The sequence below is a fragment of the Apium graveolens genome, unplaced genomic scaffold (assembly GCF_009905375.1).
Source record: "Apium graveolens cultivar Ventura unplaced genomic scaffold, ASM990537v1 ctg1623, whole genome shotgun sequence".
NCBI classification, from domain to species: Eukaryota; Viridiplantae; Streptophyta; class Magnoliopsida; order Apiales; family Apiaceae; genus Apium; species Apium graveolens.
This window is the reverse complement of record NW_027417332.1, coordinates 12041-26687: the sequence shown is the minus strand read 5'-3', so window position 1 is coordinate 26687 and position 14647 is coordinate 12041. Positions and strand designations below refer to the sequence as shown.

Genomic DNA, 14647 nt, shown 5'->3' with positions numbered 1-14647 from the left:
CATTTAACATTGGTGTAATCTCCTCTGTCAGACTTTCCTTCTCTGCCTTCAGATCTTCTGAAATTCTTCTTATCAGAACTTATGCTTTTTCTGGAAAACTTCTTTCCCTTCCTGAACTTCCTGTATGCAATCTTAATGATTCCTTTCACCATAAGAGCACACAGCTTCATCATCTCCTCATCAGCATTAGTCTCATGCAAGCTTTCAGAATCTGAGTCATCATCACTCTCAGAACTTGATGACTCAATATCAGACTTTATGAAAAGAGCTTTACCCTTATCTTTCTTTGAGGAAGCTGCCTTGGGGAATTCTTCTTCAGCTTTAAGAGCGACTGTCCTTGACTTTCCTCCTTTCCTCTTGCTTTTTTGTTCCATCTCTAGCTCATGAGTCTTGAGCATTCCATAGATTTCGTCAAGAGTTGTTTCATCAAGATTGTAGTTGTCTCTTATTGTCGTTGCCTTCAAATCCCAGCATTCAGGAAGAGCTAACAGGAACTTAAGGTTTGAATCTTCAAGATCATACTCTCTATCAACCAATGACAAATTATTCAAAAGTTTGACAAATCTATCATATAAATCATTCAATGACTCATTAGTCTTTGAGTCAAAGTGTTCATACTCTTGAGTGAGTATTGTCTTCCTGTTCTTCTTAATTGTGTCAGTTCCCTGACATCTTGTTTCCAGAGCATCTCATATCTCCTTAGCAGTCTTGCAGTTGATTACCCTGTTTGACATTACATTATCAATGGCACTATGCAGTAAGTGTCGTACCTTAGCATCCTTAGCAATTGATGCTATGTCTTCAGCAGTATAATCACTCTTCTCCTTTGGTACGGTCATTGCTGCTTCACCTGCAACTGCAACAGCGAGTTTGGTTGGTTTGTGAGGACCTTCCTTGATTCTATCCAGGTATTCTGGATCTGTTGCTTCCAGGAACATGGTCATCCTTACCTTCCATATGGGATATTCAGATGGTCTCAGTATGGGGACTCTGATGGTCTCATACCGACTCTGAATTAGTGTCTTTGGTGGTTCCTCAGTTGTGGTAGGCTTAGTTGGAGTTTCTGTGTCCGACATGATTGTGTTTGGATCTTTAACTGTATGTAAATTAACAGATATGTTCTGATACCAATTGTTAGGTCACACACACACTGTAGAGGGGGTGAATACAGTGTATAGTACACTCAAATCGAACTTTAAGAACTTAAGTAACAGAAAACAAACTTTATTGAAACAATAAACTCTGTTACAGTATGGAACTGTTACCTCTCAGTGATGAACAAATATCACGAGAGCTGCTAGGGTTATGTAGAATAATAACTTCGATAATGATAACACTTATAGTGTAAACCCTATGCCTGTGTTTATATATTACATAGTTACAAGATAATCGCTAATTGATATGGAATATAATTCTGCTTCCTAAAATATATCAATCAGATATCTTTTCTTCCAAGTATTCCATTCTTCACGGAATTCCTTCTTCATGCATATCTCTCTTTATGTTTATCTCAATCTTCTTTCCTTTAATCAGCTACTGTCCTTATCTGATTGTCCTTCAGCACTTAAGTTCTGATATCTATCTTCTGATGATTATCTCCTGATAATATAAGTACTGATATCCTTAAGTCCTGACTTCCAGTATAAGTACTGATCAACAGTTAAGTACTGATTTATCCTGTTCACGTAAGATCTGAAAGCTAAACATAAAACACATTAGCCATGACATTATCAAATATATCTAACACATTCAGTCAAGCATCCTTCATCCGGCTATTCAAGCTAACACTTTTGAAATCAAGCCGGGCACTCACTACACCATATCTGGCTTGTAGCAACATTTTTTTTGGTATTACAAACAAAAATGTTACCTAAACTCATTAAAATTTGATTTGAGATAACATTTTCTGTTTGTGTTACAATAGCGAATACTAGATGTTACCATAGACATGATAAAATTGTTATTGTAACACTGAAGATAGTGTTAGCATTGATATTATAATTAGTGTTACCATATAACTAAATATTTTGGCAGAATATCAATTTTGGCCAAATTTTAACCAAATTTTGGGAGGTCCAGAAAATGAAATTTGACCCGCTCAATTTTCCTAAAATAAAATAAAATAGGCCATATACACCCTCTCAAGAACTCATCTCACTTAAAACTCTCAAGCATTCTTCTTCAACATCTCTTGGAAATTATAGGGTTCAAAATTAGCGTTCTCAGTTGGGTCAGAGCTTGGAGCTTGAAGATTAGGGTATTAATTAGGGTTCTCAGTCGGGTTAGAACCTGGATCTTAAAGCTTGGAGATTAGTGTTTATGTTTGTAGAAATTGGGGCTTTTTTTCTTGTAGTAATTTGGGGCTTTCTTCAGGTACGCTCCAATTTTCTTCAGTTCCACATTCAAGTAGGTATTTCTTGAATTAAATCTTGAATTTATTGAATTAATTTTTGTTGTACTTGTCAAGTTACGAACTAAAGCAATGTGCCTGACAACTAATAAGGGATTTTGATGTGTATTATGTATATCATTCTTCGATTAGTACACTTAATCTCTCAAAAGCCCATTTTTCGGATTATGGGATTACAGAGTAAACTACTAGTAGCCTGTCTTTAAGGCCGTACTCAACCTTAGTTTCCAAATTATGTATTGAAAATACCGGGGTTGGAGACTCAGTCAAATAAACAATGATATGAAATCATGTCCATTTTAATACTTGACTCGTCTAAAACCTTGAACTGTAAAGAATAGGCTTGATAACTATTATTTTTTGACAGAAAGCTTGCAGTTGTGATAAATATAACTAATATTTATTAGCTTCTGAGTAAGCATATGTAGCTAATACAGTGAAAGAAAAAATGATTAGGAAAAGGAGCAACATATACCTGGTGACATCAAGCTCCTCATCTGATTCCACATCTGCTTCAATTCATAGGGTAAGAATTATACTGTTCTCAAAACTGCATTATATCCAGAATTGTCTATAACAGACCGATTATTTTACAGGAAATCAATGACTCTCTTGCAATGAATCAAACTGTAGCTAAAGGTGAACACCAGCTCCTCGAGGGAGAATGGAACATGATATGGAGTTTGTGGATATGGAGTTTGTTGATGACCTCTTATTAGCTTTGTAGAGCTACACCGATTAATGGTAACTATAGTTCATATAAACCTATATTCATCAGGAATTTATTGGATATATGTACTTAATGTGTTTGCATTAAAATTTGGGCAAGTAGGTGACAGATCTTCCTGTATCCAAGAAACCGTTTTCTGCGGTGTGACATAATAATAGTACCTAATTGAGATAGCATATATCTATTTTCTTGTCGTTACTATCATGCTCTAGACTATAGACATGCTCTTGATTTGCCTTTGATCTGAATGTCTCTGCAGGGAGGTCTACAGCAGGTATCATGGTTCCAGTTTGTTCCTCATGAATCTGGTCTCAAGTCCTTGCCTGATCGAACGTCTGCTTTTGTAATTGGTAATTATTAATTTTGATTTTTGTCAAGTTGATTGACATGGAACATTATCTACATTTTGATAGTAGAAAGCGGACCAAAAAGATGTTGATACGCTAGTGGTTCTGTCATCCCATCAATAGTTGCAGAAGGAAGGATTTCTTAGTGCTTGGACCAATTGTTTTGTTGGACCTCGGGACCCTTCGCAGGGTATTCATAACCCTGGTAAATATTCTTAAAAATTTGACTACAGGGTCCTTCACTCATATTTTTATTCTTTTGTTTTCACTTATATTTCAATATACTTTATGGCAATAAGGTATCTAGTCACTTGCTTTTGCTTACGATATATATACAGATGAAAAGCTGAAGCTTTGGCTTTTTCTACCGGGACGTCACTCAACTGTTGTTGAGAAGGCTCAAGCTGCTGTATCTAGATTAAGAGGTAGAAATACTTTTCCTTGCTAGTGAATCTATTGCCGGAATGCTACATGTCATGTTGGTATTGGTTGTGTTGAAGCCCTTATTGTTGGTACCTTTTTTTTATAAAATTCTTGTACTCTAGTTGTCTATTCAGTATTCGCCGATCATTGACTTTGACTGTATATTTGTCCCTACTGTTGATAGTTCTGACATCTGGACTTTGGTTGGCTCCTGGGGACTTTGAAGAGGTTTCGATTGCGCTGTTTCAAGCTTTAAGAAATTTTATTGAAAGGTTATAATTTTTGTCTTTATAAATTTATTTTATCAGAGAACTTCAAAGGGTTCTAAGCTGACATCGATTTTTTCATCCAAGTCGACATTTACTTCATAAATGACAGGGCACTTGCAGGCCTTTCGTATGTTAGATTCAGGGATGTGTTTTCAAGATATCATCCCTTTTCACAGAGTGAAGAACTATTCAGGTTTAAATTATAGTCCAGTTTTTTCCTTGCCAATTTATTTCTCAATTCTTTAAACCGTGTTTCAATATGTCAATCTGGTAAATTTCAGTGGTCGTTTAGTAACATTAAGTCAATCATATATGTTACTAGCATTCCAACCATAATTATATTTATATAAAAGGATGATCTTATGTTGGGGACAGTTGCAAATTTGTCTTTTCACCTTTATACATGATTTTTTCGGGGACAGAGGATAATTGATGATGAATCAGAAAAGGTCAAGGGTTTTTCTTTGGACACAGTTGCACCATATAGGGAAAGATTAAAGATCTTGGGTCGAATAACAAATATGGAGGACATTAACTTGAGTGCAGCTGAAAAGAAGCTTATGAATGCTTACAATGAAAAGCCTGTACTTTCGCGTCCTCAACATAAGTTTTACTCGGTAAAGTTTTTTTAGTATTTTCCATTTGTAGTCTGCTTGAATAGAAACAATGTGCTATACTTATCCTATATTACTAACAAAGCAAATATTTTAGTCTATTGGTTTGGACATAGAATGTGTTAAAAAAACAGTATAAAGAATGTGTTTGCTGCCCTGTTTTTTATTCCTTTGTATAATATTATTTAATACTAGAATGCTGCATAGTGCATATTGAAAGTGAATTGATGAATGTGTACTTGGTAAGCTACCTCAACTATGTAATTGCAGCGGCTGACATGGAGACAGGCCCAGTCCTTTGTACTATTTATTTAACAATTCATTTTTCGAAATCTAGAACAATTTTATGAGTCATGCCATTCTCGTGATTCTTGCATTGGATTTTTCTGAAATATTTCAATTACTAAATGTACATTCTCTGCATCATTCCTCATTTTCCATATTCATATATGATAATGTAATAGTTAGTAATTAAAGACACATGCATCTTCTTACACTTGCATCAATCTAGATGCAAATTAGCTCAAATTTGTTAATTAGAAAATATTACTGCAGTGTGATAGATATTCAAACAAGTTGGAGCTATCTTGATTTTTAGATTATTTCACTCATTAATTTACTACAAAATCACTACCTTTTTTATGGTCTTTAACAGCTTCAGATTAATGGAACGAATCAAGGAGTCCATGCTTTTATTGTTCAAATTAAAGATGTAGATGGCAACATTAATCCCGTTAATCCTACGACTGCTTCTGACTGCTACTAAAAGAAATTATGCCTTGCATAGCCGATGAAGAAGAAAAAATATGAGTGGTAAGTCAATGGATGTCCATAAGATTTTTTACTTTTCATTTAAAGAAGTGAATGTCCCAGTTCTCTTTTTGTTTGGTCTCTCTCCTGCATTCCTGTATTTTTTTTGTGCAACATCTGTTTTTACAGATGCTTATTTTATTAAATTTTATTAATCTTCATCAGGTTGTTCATCAAACTAATGAAGAACTTTGCACTATAAAGGCTGTTCCAGTAGAGCTTTGATCAGTCCATCAAGGAGAAAGTACGATGATGTGGTCCACTGCACAACAGGTGTTAGTTCGTCTACTTTTAACAATATCTTGAGCTCAAAGGGAAGAGTAGTGGATATTAGTGCAAGTGCATTGGTCACATTCGCAATGAAGAAACTTACATGCTCAAAGAAACAATTGATTTGTATTTCATAAACATTAAGGGCGTGTATAAAACTCCTCCCACACATATGTGACTTGGAACTTTATATTGTGTTGAACTTAAACTTTATTTTGAGTTTTTAATTAAATGTATTTAAGTTTTTAATGTTCCAAGTGTGACCGATTGATATATTTATGTTAGTAAAAATTGAAAAAAATGTTACAATAAATATCAGAGTGTTAAAAAAGAATGTTACAATAAGATCTAAAAATGTTACCAAAAGATTGAATTAAGTGTTACAATAGTAAATATTGTGTTACAAAAGAGTCTATTCCAACATATTTTTTGTGTTACTAAAGGGTCAGGTGTGTTGCAACAGAAATGTGGTTACATCTTAACTTGGTACCATAAAAATAGAAAATGTAACTATAGGTATTTTATTGTAACACATTGAGAGGTTACCAAAATTTCAAAAAGTGTAATCGTAGACATCTATTGTAGCAGTGGCAAATCCAACACCCCCAAATTCTCAAAAAATGTAATCATAGTCCATTTTTTTGCTTTAGGTAACACTTTTTGGCCATTTTAACACTTTTTTTTGGTGTTGCTACAGGTCAAATATGGTGTAGTGACAATTCAGATGGTGCAAAATTCTGTTTCTTTTGGAGGTGCTGCGACTGAAGACCCCACCATGCATATCAGGAATTTTGTCGAGATCTGTAGTACTTTCAAATATAATTGTGTTACTGATGAGGCTATCAAGCTGAGGCTTTTCCCATTCTCTCTGAGAAATAAAGCTAAGGACTGGTTACATTCTGAACCAGTTGGGTCCATTACTACTTGGCAAGATCTTGCGCAAAAGTTTCTGGTGAAATTCTATGAGGAGTGCTCTTACTCAGTTTGCCCAGCAACCAACATAATCTATGTGCGAAGCTTGGGAGCGCTACAAGGAGATGCTGAGAAAGTGTCCACATCATGGTATGCCTGACTGGATGGTGATCACTGGTTTTTATAATGGTTTGGGGGCCCAATCTCGGCCCATGCTCGATGCAGCAGCTGGAGGCGCCTTGTGGGCCAAAAGCTATACTGAAGCTTATAATCTTATTGAAACTATGGCTACAAATGAGCATCAAAACCCCACTCAAAGGATGATGTCTGGGAAGGTAGCAGGTATTCTGAAAGTCGATGCAGCTACAGCTATTGCAGCGCAGCTCCACGCGTTGTCTTTGAAGGTCGATTCTTTAGCCAACTATGGAGTCAATCAGATAGTTATGGTCTGTGAGCTTTGTGCAGGTTCTCATGCTACGGATCAGTGTTCTCTTGTTAATGAATCTGTTCAGTATGTGAACAATTATCAGTGACCGCAGCAGCCTGTGCCAGCTACTTATCATCCTAACAACAAAAATTATCCCAATTTCAGCTGGAGCAATAATCAGAATGCTATTCAGCAACCATATCAATAAGGCGTAAGTAAACAGTTTAATCCACCTGGATTCCAGCAACCACAACATTACGCTTAAAGGCAATTATATCCTCAACAAGGAGGTGCTGCTCCACCTTCTAGTGCTGATTTCGAGGAGCTCAAGCTGTTGTGCAAAAGTCAGGCTGTTTCTATCAAGACCTTGGAAAATCAAATCGGTCAAATAGCCAATGCCGTGCTCAATCGTCAACCTGGCACACTTCCCAACAATACTGAAGTGCCAGGCAGGAAGGAAGCTAAAGAGCAAGTTAAAGCTATTACCTTAAGGTCTGGAAAAGTTGCTGATGTTGAAAAAGCGAAAGACGGAGAAGCTGAAGTTGTTGATGAAGAAGAGAAGCAAAAGGAGAAAGCGGCGGAACCAAGGAAGATTACTGTTGAACACACTCTGCCTGAGGGTAATACAGGGGTGAAACAGCTCTATCCTCCACCACCTTTCCCTAAGAGATTGCAACAACAAAAAATAGATAAGTAGTTCGGTAAGTTTCTGGAGGTGTTCAAGAAACTTCACACCAACATACCTTTTGCTGAGGCGCTGGAGCAAATGCCTAGTTATGCAAAATTCATGAAGAGTATTCTTTCAAGGAAGGTGAAACTGGATGACCTTGAGACCGTTGCTCTAACGAAAGAGTGCAGTGCTTTGCTGCAACAAAAATTACCTCCAAAGCTTAAAGATCCAGGTAGCTTCATCATTCCTTGCACCATCGGTAAGTTATCTTTCGACAAATGCCTGTGCGATTTGGGAGAAAACATCAATCTAATGCCATTGTCTGTTTTTAAAAAGTTGAATTTGCCCGATCCAAAGCCTACCTACATGTCTCTATAATTGGCTGATCGTTCTATTACATACCCATGAGGCATCGTGGAGGACGTGTTAGTAAAGGTGGATAAGCTCTTCTTCCCTGCAGACTTTGTCATTTTGGATTTCGAGGAAGATAAGAAGATTCCCATAATCTTGGGAAGACCTTTCTTGGCTACAGGCCGTACCTTGATAGATGTGCAGAAAGGTGAATTTACTATGAGGGTGCAGTATCAGGATGTGACATTCAATGTATTCAAGGCAATGAAATTCCCTATAGAAGACGACGAGTGCTTAAAGGTGGATTTGATTGATTCTGCGGTAACTTCAGAACTTGATCACATGCTAATGTTTGACGCCTTAGAGAAAGCCTTAGTGGGGGAATTTGACAGTGACGATGAGGATGGCAATGCGCAACTACAATATCTAAATGCTTCTCCTTGGAGGCGAAAGCTAGACATGCCATTTGAACCTCTTGGTAACACTGATCTCAAGAATGCTGAAGGAAAGCTCAAACCATCTATTGAGGAAGCACCTACTTTGGAGCTTAAACCATTACCTGAACACTTGAGGTATCCTTTTTTAGGTGATGCATCTACTTTACCTGTTATTATTGCATCTGACCTTTCAAGTAGTGAGGAGGACAAGCTCTTGAGGATTTTGAGGGAATTCAAATCGGCCATCAGATGGACTATAGCAGATATCAAAGGGATCAACCCTTCGTACTGTATGAATAAAATTCTGCTAGAGGAAGGTAGTAAGCCAACTATTGAGCAATAGCGAAGAATTAATCCTATCATGAAAGAAGTGGTGAAGAAAGAAATTCTTAAGTGGCTAGATGCATGAATCATATATCCTATTTTTGACAGTTCTTGGGTGAGCCCCGTGCAATGTGTACCTAAGAAAGGAGGTATAACTGTGGTAGAAAATGAGAAGAACGAGCTCATTCCCACTCGAACAGTCATATAATGGAGGGTATGCATGTATTACAGAAAGTTGAACAAAGCCACGAGGAACGATCACTTTCCTCTTCCATTTATTGATCAGATGCTTGACAGGTTGGCTGGTCATGAGTATTATCGTCTTTTAGATGGCTATTCGGGGTATAATAAGATTTGCATTGCACTAGAAGATCAAGAGAAGACTACCTTTACTTGTCCATTTGGCACGTTTGCTTTTCTCAGAGTTTCGTTTGGCTTATGTGGTGCACCTGCCACTTTTCAGAGATGCATGATGGCTATATTCTCTGATATGATTGGAAACAATGTCAAAGTGTTCATGGACGACTTCTCCGTCTTTGGACATTCGTATGATGAATGTTTGAATAATCTTCGTTCGGCGCTCAAAAGGTGTGTGGAAACTAATTTGGTGCTCAATTGAGAAAAATGTCACTTTATGGTGCGAGAATGCATTATTCTTGGGTATAAAGTCTCTAGCAAGGGTCTTGAGGTGGACAAAGCCAAGGTGGGAGTCATTGAAAATCTTCCACCACCTACTTCTGTGAAAGGAATCCGTAGTTTTTTTGGTCATGCGGGTTTTTATCGGCGTTTCATCAAGGACTTCTCGAAGATATCTAAGCCGTTGTGCAACTTGCTTGAGAAAGATGTGCCTTTCAAATTTGATGATGAATGCTTGGCGGCATTCGAGACTCTCAAGAAGAGTTTGATAACTGCACCAGTTATTACGACACCTGATTGGACATAACCTTTTGAGATGATGTGTGATGCGAGTGATTATGCAGTGGGAGCAGTTCTTGGGCAGCGCAAGAATAATCTTTTACATGTGGTCTACTATGCTAGTAAGACTCTAAATGGAGCTCAAATGAACTACACCACTACTGAGAAGGAGCTCTTGGCTATAGTCTTTGGTTTCGAATTTTTTTGATCTTATCTGCTTGGGACAAAGGTGACAGTATTCACTGATCATGCTGCCATTCGCTATTTGGTCTCAAAGAAGGATTCGAAGCCTAGACTTATTCGTTGGGTGCTCTTGCTATAGGAATTTGAGTTAGAGATCACGGATCGAAAAGGTACTGAGAATCAAGTAGCTGACCATCTCTCTATATTGGAGAATCCCGGTTCGACTTCACAAGATAAGACATTGATCAACAAATCTTTTCCGGATGAGCAGTTGTTCACAGTTCAGGAGGAAGAGCCATGGTTCGCAGATATTGTGAACTATCTTGTCAGCAATATATTGCCTCCTAATATGAATGCAGCTTAAAAAAAGAAGTTTCTGCATGAGGTGAAGTGGTACATGTGGGATGAATCATATTTATTTAGACATGGAGCTGACCAGATCATCAGGAGATGTATCCCATTCTGTGAGACGGAGGGGATATTACGAGACTGCCATTCCACAGTTTATGGTGGACATTATGGTGGTGAAAAGACGGCAGCTCGTATTTTACAAGCAGGTTTTTTCTGGCCTACGTTGTTTAAGGATGCGCATCAGTTCGTTTTAAGGTGTGATCGTTGCCAAAGAGTGGGGAATCTTACTAGAAAAGATGAGATGTCTTTAAATGTGATGCTTGAAGTCGAGGTCTTTGATGTGTGGGGAATCGATTTCATGGGACCATTTGTCTCGTCCTGCAATAATCAGTACATCATGCTGGAAGTAGATTATGTCTCGAAATGGGTAGAAGTCAACTCTACCGACGAATGATGGAATTGTAGTGTTGAATTTTATCCATTAGCAGATATTCACAAGGTTTGGAACGCCACGGGTAATCATAAGTGATGAGGGGTCGCATTTCTACAATCGTAAGTTCACTTCTATGATGCAGCGCTATAATGTGAATCATCGTGTTGCTAGTGCCTATCATCCGCAAACGAATGGTCAAGCTGAAGTGTCTAATAGAGAGATCAAGCGCATTCTGGAGAAAGTTATTTGTCCGTCAAGGAAGGATTGGTCTTTAAAGCTCGATGAAGCTGTTTGGGCTTATAGAACAGCATACAAGACTCCACTTGGGATGTCCCCGTTTCAACTTGTTTATGGTAAGGGATGTCATTTACCCGCGGAGCTTGAACATAAGGCTTATTGGGCGTTGAAGAAGTTGAACCTTGATTTAGATGCAGCTGGGAAAAAGCAAATGCTTCAGTTAAATGAACTTGATAAATTTCGACTTCAAGCGTACGAGAACAACAAAATGTATAAGGAAAAAGTAAAAAGGTGGCACGACATGAAGCTATCTCTTAAGTTATTCGTGCCAGGGAAACAAATTCTTTTATTCAACTCTCGCCTCCGACTTTTTCCTGGAAAGTTGAAATCAAGGTGGTCTGGACCTTTTATTGTCAAAACCGTATTTCCACATGGAGCGGTGGAGATTTTTGAGAATGATCCGGGCCAAGCATTCAAGGTTAATGGTCAGAGATTGAAGCATTACTATGGGGACACGGCAAACCGGGAAGTGGTTAGTGCCGTTTTATTGTCGACTTGATCGAACTCCTCTACGTCAAGCTAATGACGTAAAATAAGCGCTTCTTGGGAGGCAACCCAAGACTTTAACCTTTAGGAACCTTTAGAAGTTAGTACCATATCAAAAAAAAACCAAAAAAATCAGAAAATTGGGTAGAAAAAACTTTTTTCCAGAAACCCCTTGGGCGCCCGCTCAGGAAAGCTGGGCGGCCGCTCAGGATACTGGGTGCCCGCTCAGGAAGGCTGTGCGGCCGCTCAGGACCCGACTGTCAGAATTTTTTTTGCCTTATAAAAAAATTCAAAAAAAATCAGAAAAACCCAAAAATAAAATACAAACCCACAAACCACGATTTCTTTTACACAACGCACGTTTTATCTCCCACAAACCCCACTCTTACTCTAATTTTAACCCTAATTCCTACCTTATATATATACACAACTCCTCCATATACACTCCCATATACTTTCAACTTGAAAACTCTCTCCTACACTCAAAACACAACTCTTAAACACTTTTTCTCAGTTTCAATGGCACCTAAGAGATCCCGATCTATTGATAGCAGCAACACCGTTCCTACTGCTGATTCTTCGAGGGGAACTGATGCGAGACCTCGTTTGATGGATAGGGCTGCTGAGGAGGAGTATACTAGGCTTCTGGCTAAGCCGATTTTGAAGGAGAGGGGATTTTTACGATCAAGGAGGGATGGTGAGTTATTACCGATGATTGTGAAGAAAGGGTGAATTTCTCTTTGTTAGTCACCGGAGGCGGTTCCAATGAGTGTGGTTCGCGAGTTTTATGCGAACGCCAAGGCTGAAAAGAATGGGTTTACTGTTGTTCGTGGGCTTAATATGGATTATGAGCCGGAGGCGATTCGCCGTGTTATTGGGCAGCGACAACGGAAGCCCACAGAGGAGAATTGGAATGAGAAGACACCCGAGGATTTTGATTTGGATTTGATTGTGGCTACCCTCTATCAGCAGGGCACGGTGTGGAGGTTCAAGACGGGATCTAATGATTATCGTTCTTTTCCGGCGATTGTGATGAATATGTATGCCCGTGCATGGAATGCCTTTATTTGTGCTAATATTTTGCCTACTTCGCATGCACATGAGGTTAAAGTCGAGAGAGCAAGGTTGTTATAGGGGATCTTGAATGAGGAGTATTATGTGGACCTTGGGGAGTTCATCTACCAAGGGATTTTGAAGTTTTTGAGGGGGCGAAGCACATGAACATCCCTTATGCATCTAGTGTCACGAAGCTGTGCAGAGCAGTGGGAGTTCATTGGTCTTCTCACGAGCAGCTGCAGATGCATGCCGCTCCTATTGACTCAGCGACTCTGAATGCGATGCCGTAGAGCATGGTTTGGGATATCGTCTTCCAGGAGGATGTTCAGCAGCTGGTGCTACCATGGCTAGGCTCAGTCAGGGTCATGATGAGGCAGACTCTTCTAGAGTCCAGGAAGATGCTGGGATGGCTGATGCCCAGTATAGGAGGCTATCGAGGAGGATGGATGCGATGTATGAGTCGGAGAGAAGGTTCGCTCAGGAGCTCACCCTTGCACTTGGGACTGCTTTCAGAGGCCTTAGAGCTGACATCCAGTGGCCCGTTTTTGGTGAGGACTCTGATTATCCGCCTCCTGACACTCCACCCTCTGAGGGTGATGATGATGATTTCTCCGAGTAGGTATACCTTGTGTTCTTTTCTACTACCTTCACTGGGGACAGTGAAGATTTTAAGTTTGGGGGTGGTAGTTAAGGAATATTTTTGTGTGTGTGTCATGTAGTTACATATTCATGATAGTTTAGTTCATATAGTTGCATATTTTTTCCATATAATAGTTTTTTTTTATTATTTTATAGCTTTATTTATCATGTCATTTAGCTCTGCATATACCATGATCCCTTTTGCGTTACTTTACCGATTGATTTGTGATATTGATGCAAGTGTATTGATAGCGTTACAGTGATGATTGAGTCTTGTAGGTTGACATGCATGCTAGAAACACTTGTAATTTCACTAAGTCTTAGAGTATACTTAAGGACTAGAGGGTTGTCATGGTTTGATGGTTTTTGAGATTAATCTATTGATAATGCTTAGAATTTATGATAGACTCTTAATGATAAAAGGCATGAAAAGAAAAAAATTGGAGTAAAAATTGGAATTCATTGCTAATTATGGCTAGGCGTCAAATGGCTAGTAGTCGGCTCGTATTTTTATGCGAGTAGTCTAGGGTTGAGCAAGATGGAGCGAAACGCACTTGCTCAAAAATTTGAAAAAAAGAGAAAAAATAGAAGAAAAAAAAAGAAAAGAAAGAGAAATAAAGAGTTAATGCATAATTGATCACGAGTGGGCTCTTTGATATTCGAGTTATTAAGTTCTTAGGGGACTTTGTGCCTAGTGACCTAAAGCTTTTATAGTCTTGGATTCGCTAACCTAACGCTCGCTAAATATATGCCATTGCATAAGTCTTTTGTGGACCTCACTCATTGCACGGTCAATTAAGCATTTGTTGTGTGTTGAATAAAAGCATAATTCCGTACTAAGCTCCAGTGATCTTGCAGTGTTATAAGTCATTTTATGCCAAAAATTTATTCTTCGTATAATCATGTGATTTCCTTGAGGATAATCGAGTTATGATAATTGATCTAGTTTCGAAGCATATCTGTTAAGCATCCACACACACCACGTTTCTAGTTGTATGTTAGTTTCAATGATTTGATTGATCTTTATTCGCCTAATTGCATTTGTTGAGATGTTATGAGTTGGTTGGTTTAGTCATTGTGAGGGGGATCGCTGCATTTCATGTAGATTGCATTCATGCATGTTTTTGTTTTATTTTTGAATCTGTGACGCTTGAGGACGCATCGATTTAAGTTTGGGGGTGTGATAAGTGGCATTTTATACCACTTAGAACGTCTTATAATGGCTTGAATTGATGTCTTGAAATCAGGTATTTTGTGTATTTGATGCATTTTTCTAGTGTTTTTGCATTTCAG

At 38.4% G+C, this 14647-nt stretch overlaps 1 long non-coding RNA gene across 5 annotated transcripts; it reads left to right on the top strand.

Annotated features, from left to right (window-relative positions):
* The first annotated feature begins 2105 nt into the window (after positions 1–2105).
* LOC141699996 (uncharacterized) lies at positions 2106–6122 on the top strand. 5 transcript variants are annotated; one of them, XR_012566198.1, is made up of 11 exons: positions 2106–2373; positions 2867–2936; positions 3007–3154; positions 3400–3490; positions 3611–3692; positions 3826–3912; positions 4095–4182; positions 4289–4372; positions 4602–4796; positions 5449–5606; positions 5769–6122. It is a non-coding gene; the product is annotated as an uncharacterized LOC141699996 (long non-coding RNA). The 5 variants fall into 5 exon arrangements; XR_012566197.1 differs by having other exon boundaries at positions 3557–3692; XR_012566196.1 differs by having other exon boundaries at positions 3400–3692; positions 4300–4372.
* The last annotated feature ends 8525 nt before the right edge of the window (positions 6123–14647 follow it).